The 7,602-nt window shown below is 38.7% G+C and overlaps 1 protein-coding gene across 3 annotated transcripts in view; it reads left to right on the plus strand.

Annotated features, from left to right (window-relative positions):
- LOC147034186 (uncharacterized) overlaps window positions 1-2,668 on the plus strand; it is a 47,355-nt gene extending 44,687 nt beyond the window's left edge. For all 3 annotated transcript variants that reach the window (XM_085878287.1, XM_085878277.1, XM_085878294.1), the window contains one exon: window positions 2,104-2,668. The gene's annotated coding sequence lies outside the window, so the exon portion shown is untranslated. The remainder of the gene's footprint in view (window positions 1-2,103) is intronic.
- Window positions 2,669-7,602: the final 4,934 nt, after the last annotated feature.

Below are 7,602 nucleotides of genomic sequence, written 5' to 3' on the forward strand. Positions count from 1 at the left end.
TGTTTTTCCCGTTTCGCTTCGTCTTTTCTTTAATTGAATCTACATCTTATTTCACCTAAAGGGTTGGTCGTGGGCGAAATATGCCCAATAATTAATCGGAACCGTCGAGGTTGACGATAACACCACTCGGTTATCCCGATAGTACGGAACGGGTTGCTTAAAGTGGCCCGTGTCCGAAGTCGACCTGCGACGAGGTGCGATCGCCCGGTCTACCCTCCGTGTGGGTACTTAGGTAGGTCGAATTTGGCGAACAACCCTATCCCACGCGGGGGGCCGATTGGCACGATCGTGGTGAGGCCGAAAGGCCCACCCGTGACTAGTTCCCGGCGTTGGTCCGAGAGAGTCACGACGGAATTGTCCGTCCGGTGGACGACGTGCCGCGATTCGAGTTACGTGGCCGCTCGCACGCCGGCGGGCGCGAATCCGCAACAATATATATTTCCTGAGCAGTGGGCACCATAGCAGTTTGGGGAGGATACAGGATGGGGACGACAAGGAAAGCAGTTCCTGACATCGAGTGCGACGCTGCCACCATCGTGAGTATTAGGGTCTCTCAAAGCAGTGCAAGGAAGGGAGACGAGCGAGTCCGATTTTGTCTGTGAAAGACTAGTCTCTTTTCGACAGATGGCTTCTGTGGGTGAGGTGGTGACCTGCAGAGAGATTCGTGAGGTTTGGAGCGTTTGCCTCTGATCGAGGGGTGTAAACATGTGGAGTAAAAATTGAAAAGTCAGGAGCAGGCCAGAGGGGGCTTTACAGGGAAGGATTGATGAGTACATTTGCATTTTGTCGGCAACGCATTGGTTCAAGCATCTGCTGACTGGGAGCTCACTGGTTCGAATCCCGGCCGAGACATACCAAAGACTTTAAAAATGGTATGTGCTGCTTCCCGTCTGGCAGTACGAGTTGGTGGACGTTATAATGGTGGACTAACGGTGATATTCGCAGCCATGTGCTGCATATGAAAGAAGTTTAACGCTTACCATTTCGATAGAATAGGGCATTGGCAACCATAGCACAGGCTTTGATGGGCCTTGAGGTCTCCTCTTGCATTTAGCGTTGTTGTTCAGGAACTTTTTGTTTTGTTTGTTTCATTTATTTATTTAACTTGGACTCGTTCCTTGGGTGAAGAACCAGATTGTTGAGTGAGTGTTGTACCTTGTACTTATGTGATTGCTGATGGTTGATTTACTCTGCTTATCATGTTGATCATGATGTCTTGTCTCATCTTTGGGCCCTTTCATTAATTGTTGGTCTCGTTAAAAAAACAATTTCCCTCCCATTTTATGCATTCATGGGACCCCAGCTAGCTGCCTTTTGTGGGGGTTTTCTTTTTGCACACTGTACGTCATTCAAATTTGACGACGAGAGTAAGACACAATTAAGGAATCGTTGCGATTGTGGGAGATAAAACGATATTTGATAGAAGATGAATTGTTGTTGTTCGAATCTTTCGCCCTTTGGGTGTTTTGTGTTGATTGTACTCTTATCAGCATGTCAGTTAGAAATTTCTCTGAAGCCTTCATTTGACATGATCACCAGAAACCCCTCTTGTGGCTTAATGATCTCACCTCTGACGTCGCTGTAACTTCCCACCATTCACAGAGGGTGGACGTTCCCCGAACGTGCATGTTCTTGCCTCTGGGAACTTGTGAACAGAGAATCTTTTTGATGTCTCGTTGAAGGGATCTTGTCATGCGTTGAGTTCGTGTACAGACAGGGGAAGAGGTGCTCAAAGTTGTGCTCTCCTCCCTCCTTTCCGCTACACCGAATAAGATCGTCAGTATTGTTTTGTTTTCCTTTTTTGTACTTTCCAGCAAGTTCCACTGTTCCCAGCAATGGGTGTTTCCTGATACCTTTACAACAGGAAAGGCATGCTTTCGGCTCTGAGAACTTGTGAAAAGAATCTTTTTTGATTGCTCTTGATGTTATTTTTGCGTCGGTCCTGAAGTGGAATCTTTTTGAGGCCCTTGAAGATGACGCTTTGTGCATCGAGATGTTTGCTGGAGTCGATGGACAGGTTTTGTGCATTGACTGATACATGCTGTTCTTATTCACTTGCCTCTCATTGTGCCCCAAACTTCTCACCCGTTTTGTGGATTGCAGGTTGGTTACCATTACTGTGCTGAGGGGGACGTCAAGCTGTGGATCATTTTTATGAACCGGAGGAATTGTCTTGCCTTGATGATGCCCGAGAACATCCCTCCGTTAAACCCTTAAAGCATCCATCGAAATGTATTTGGTAAATGATCCCTTGTAAGTTTTTTTTAATTTTTTTCCCCTTGGTGAACAAACATTGAATATTTTTTTTTTCTGTTGGGGGTGAGAGGGAGGGTTGGGGAGATGGAAGGGGTGAGTTGAGGAATGTGTGGCTCACATGGTCGTGTCATTGTGTGTGATGTTGGACGTTTATTTGCTTGGAAGTTTGGGAGAAGTCTGTGATTTGATTTTGGATTGCGGTTTTGTATTCAAATGGCTATTCTCCCCCCCCCCCTCACCCCTTCCAAACCCCCAAGTTTAAGTTGATAGAATTATAGAATTCTTACATTATACAGGTTTTTTTTTAACATTCCAGGTAATGTTTAATGTGATAGTATCAGCTGTAAATCCTTGTGCATCTGAATTGTTTGCTTGGCTTGTCTTTTTAAATAAAATGTTTCTCCACAACAAAGATGTACATTTTTGTGCAATGGAAAAAGCCTACTTTATACTCACTTCCAAGTGAAGCTCGAGGCAATCGCAAAGGTTCCACCTGTATTTTCACCCGCAGCTAAAAGCATTGTATTTGTTGTTCCGTCTATTGATTGTCTTTTTTTCAGGTTGTCTGCCTGTGCTGATGTTCTATTTTCTCTGCAAGCGCTTGTCCTATCGACACGAAATTTTTATAAGTGCAACTTGTTGTGCAGAATGTTTTAATGATAATCATAGAGGTCATGGGGTGTGGCAGACTTGCTGGGAAAAAGGAAAAACTTTGGAACTCTATCTCTGAAACCACACCAAGGAAAAAGTGTAAACTTTTGACCATGGGAATGAGTGATTTAAAAATAATTTTTTTTTTGATGTTGTAGGTGTCTTCATATGATGTCATAATTGCATCGGTGGACCTCTACATCTGATCAGGAGGTCATCTCGGGATAAAATGGTCCACAGAAATTTATTTTAATATCATTGGTCATGTGATTTGACAGCCATATTGTTAAAAAAAAAAAAACTTTCAATAATCTCTGAAGTGGCTGAATGGAGGTGAAACTTTGCACACATGACTACATATTCATGAGGAACAAAAGGTTCACACGTGGTGTCATAGGTCACATGGTTTGGCAGCCATATTGGATTTACTCCCCCAAAAAAAACTCCACAATGGCTGGTCAGATCAAGAGGAAATTTCACATAAATGTTCCCCAAGCCATGGGTGTTCAAGTTTTTTTTCAGGAATAATTGAAAGGTCACATGGTTTGGCAGCCATATTAAATTATGTTTTCTCTGAAACCGCTTAAATCGATCGACGTGAAACTTCACAATTGTGATCTCGTAATAATTGGGAATATATATATTTTTTAATTTCAAATTGTTTAACTATTATATGCCTGATATATATATATATATATATATATATATATATATATATATATATATATATATATATATTTACATATATATATTTACATATATATATTTACATATATATATTTACATATATATATTTACATATATATATTTACATACATATATATATATATATATATATATATATATATATATATTTACATACATATATATATATATATATTTACATACATATATATATTTACATACATATATATATATATATATATATATATATATATATATATATATATTTACATACATATATATATTTACATACATATATATTTACATACATATATATATATATATATTTACATACATATATATATATATATATATATATATTTACATACATGTATATTTACATACATATATATATATATATATTTACATACATATATATATATATATATATATTTACATACATATATATTTACATACATATATATATATATATATATATATATATATATATATATATATATATATATATATATATATATATATATATATATATATATATATATATATATATATATAGATTGGGGCGTATTATGTGATTCCGTCCATCTTCGAACTCCCAAAGTTTTCAACTTTCACGTTTCATATTTGGGATAGAGGTACAGACTGTGGAGACGGTGTGTCGTGACATACGTTCGTCATCTAAAGTGGTTGCCATGGCAACCAGGATGCTGTTTTCCATGTTGCACAATTTTGTATATACTTTGTTAATAATGTGGCAGTGAAGTGTTGAGGTGTTTTTAATCATGTATCAGTGAGATGTTTTTATACGCCTGATATATATATATTTTAATGATGTGGCAGTGAGGTGTTTTTTCACCTCCGCCACCTTCGAAGATGGATGGAGGTTACTGTTTTCACCCCTTTCTGTTTATTTGTTTGTGAATAGTATTACGGAAAAATTCCTCAATGGATTTCGATGAAACTTGGTGGGGGGGGAGGGGTTAGGTATGGTCCAAGGATCATGTCATGAGATTTTGGACTTGGTTTAAAGTCCAATATGAAAATTTTTTGTTTTTGCATTTCTGCATGTTTTAAGTGATTTTCAACCACCCCCCCCCCCAAAAACAGAAAATTTTGCAACTTTTTAGGTCATCTCTACGGAGATGACCTAATAAAGCTGGACCAAATGTCCGTCCGTCCGTATGTCTACAATTTTTCTTTCCGATCTTGATGAAACTTAGTATGTGGGTAGAGGTCGATGAGTGTTGCACAACGATATAACTTTTGTCTGGGTTCAAGGTCAGGGATGAGGTCATGAGGTCAAGTAAGTTATAAAAATCGCCATTTTCAAAATCTATCGAGTCTGCCATTCTACAAGATATTTGGCAACTGTTTATGATAGTAAAAAATATTATCTTATATTTAACTGGACAGATTTTTGAATTTCCTTCCCGTTTGATCGTCACGTGATCTGGAAGATGGCCAAAAACGCTGATGCAATTCGCAAAGAAGGAAAGAAGGAGAAATGAAATATAAATATAAAACATTTTTAGGCTTTTATATTTCTACATTTTCTGCTGAAGGAGCAAAAGTTTCAAAACCCAAAATGTAAATGTCGGCATTTATTTTCAAAATATAATTTCGTGTGCGCGCCAGAATGCTGAGTCATCTTTAACCAAACTGCAGTTTGAGCTGCGCAGTAGAACTGCACAGTAGTCTTTGGTCATAACTGAACATTGAGAACTTGTGGTATTATAGAGATGACGTGGGGTAATTTTTTTTTTTAAAATTCGATTTTATTTTTCAAAAATGTATTGTGCCCGATATGTTCTCGTGGATCAGGCATTGTGTGGTGGAGGTTTGTGCTCGACTGAGTGCTTTTCTAGTTTAATAATGTGGTAGTGCGGTGTTTTTATATGCCTGATATATATTGGGGCGTATTATGTGATACCGTCTGTCCCTGTCTGCATTTTAACTCCCAAAGTTTTCAACTTTGGTATATAGGTACAGATGGTGTCATGGCATTTGTTTGTCGTCTAAAGTGGCTGCCATGCCAACAAGGATGCTGCTTTTTATGTCCTAGCACAATTTTGTATATACCTCTCTCATGGCTTCCGGTTCTGGGTTTGGAGTGTTGAGAGGTCTCCTTAGGGGCTCTCTGCTGATGTTAAAGTTAAGTTTCTGGTTGTTATTTGTCCCATTTTAACTGTTTAATTTTCTCACCTACATGTTACTGTGTGTTCCTAGTTTGATTTTGTTTCAAAAATCGTGCTATTTTGTGAGTTTTTTGTCGATGTTCTTTACCGGGTGTTTGAGGCCGAGGCTTGAGGCCTTCCGGTTACCCTGGGTGTTTGATCATTTTTTATCTTGCCAAAACGAAGTTTTTGCAAGATGTGTCAGCTTGTATGTTTTTTTTTTTGTTTTTGTTTTTTTTTGTCTGTAATCATGTATAAAAAATTCTGCAGAGCACAGTTATCATTGGAAATTTTTGTAACCGCATATCAGAGGCCTATAGAGGTCCCTTTCAGCGCACAAAATTTTGAAGGTCAAGGTCAAAGGTCAAGGTCACTTTGTCGCAAATGAGGGGAGTCGACGAAACCCTTATTTTTTGAGTAATTTTGATCGGATCGTCTTCAAACTTCATGGGAATATAGTTCATGGTCTGCCGCTCAGCTGATTAATTTTTGGTGGGGATTGGCCTTGACCTTCATGTTGTTTTTTTTTGTCTGCAATCATGTATAAATCACTTTGCAGAGCACAGTTATCATTGGAAATTTTTGTAACTTTGCATATCAGCAGCCTATAGAGGTCCCTTTCAAGGCATAAAATTTTGAAGGTCAAAGGTCAAGGTCACTGTTTTGCAAATCAGGGGAGTCGACGAAACCCTTATTTTTTGAGTAATTTTAATCGAATTGTCTCCAAACTTTATGGGAATGCAGTACATGGTCTGGCGCTCAGCTGATTAATTTTTGGTGGCGATTGGCCTTGATGTTCATGGTTAGCGCCTGAGATTAAACATATTTGACCCTAAGGTGAAATTTCCAAGTTTTAGGAACCATATCCTGTAGTACCTCAAATTGAACACCTCTGAGTGCTTTTGAGATATTTCAAGCTTGAGACATTATGAAGTCATTTGGTGACATAATGAGGCAAACGCATATTTTTCATGGTTACTCTGTAGAACGATTCTCATCGGAATTTCTCGTAGGCAGATATTCCTCAAGGAGTCGCTCCTGGTGGATAGCAGCTCTGTTCACCTCAGTGTGACCTTAAAGAAGTCACACGTGGTCACCTTTTGGCATGATACGGGTCAACATGTGGGTGACATTAGTTATATATTTATCTTTATTTTTTGTTTGTTTTGTTTTTTCTTCCCATTACCTTCAATTTCTATCCTTCCCACTTTCCTAAATAATCTCTTTATCTCAAAAAAAAAGCAATATGCTAAGCTTCTCTTGATTTTTTTTTTTTCTACAACACTTCCATGACCTAATCTGTTAAACTCTCAAACATCTATCTATAATTCCAGCAATATCTGTGTCTGTCTGTTACCACCGTTTCTCGACAATTGCTGGTCTGATCTCATTGAAACTTGCCAGGAATATTGCTGGGGCTGCATGGGTGTGTCTTCAACGTTTGATATCAATTGGACGAGCGGTTCCCAAGTTATGGTCATTTGTCAACCAATGACAGGACATGGTGCAATCACATCACAATTGATGTTTATTTATTATTTCTTTTGCACGATTGAAACTTGCCGGGGACCTGTGGATGTTCCTTTGAGGTTTGAAAGAGAAAGAGAGAGAGAGAGAGGCTGCACATACTGGCACTTTTTTCCAAATTCAGTGCAAACTCACCCTTCTCTCAAAGCAACCATCCCACTCTTCTCCCTCCAAGCCTCCCTCTCACCTATCTCCTCTCTCAAAAATTCCCCTCACTCATCCTTCTCAAAGTTACCCCCCACCTCTTCAAATCCTCAACTGCCTTCTTCTCCCTCTCTTGTCCCACAACTCCCAGCACCAGAGCCTTTTC

Source organism: Eptatretus burgeri, chromosome 1 (genome assembly GCF_056783735.1).
Source record: "Eptatretus burgeri isolate ZD-2024b chromosome 1, Ebu_testis_v1, whole genome shotgun sequence".
NCBI lineage: Eukaryota > Metazoa > Chordata > Myxini > Myxiniformes > Myxinidae > Eptatretus > Eptatretus burgeri.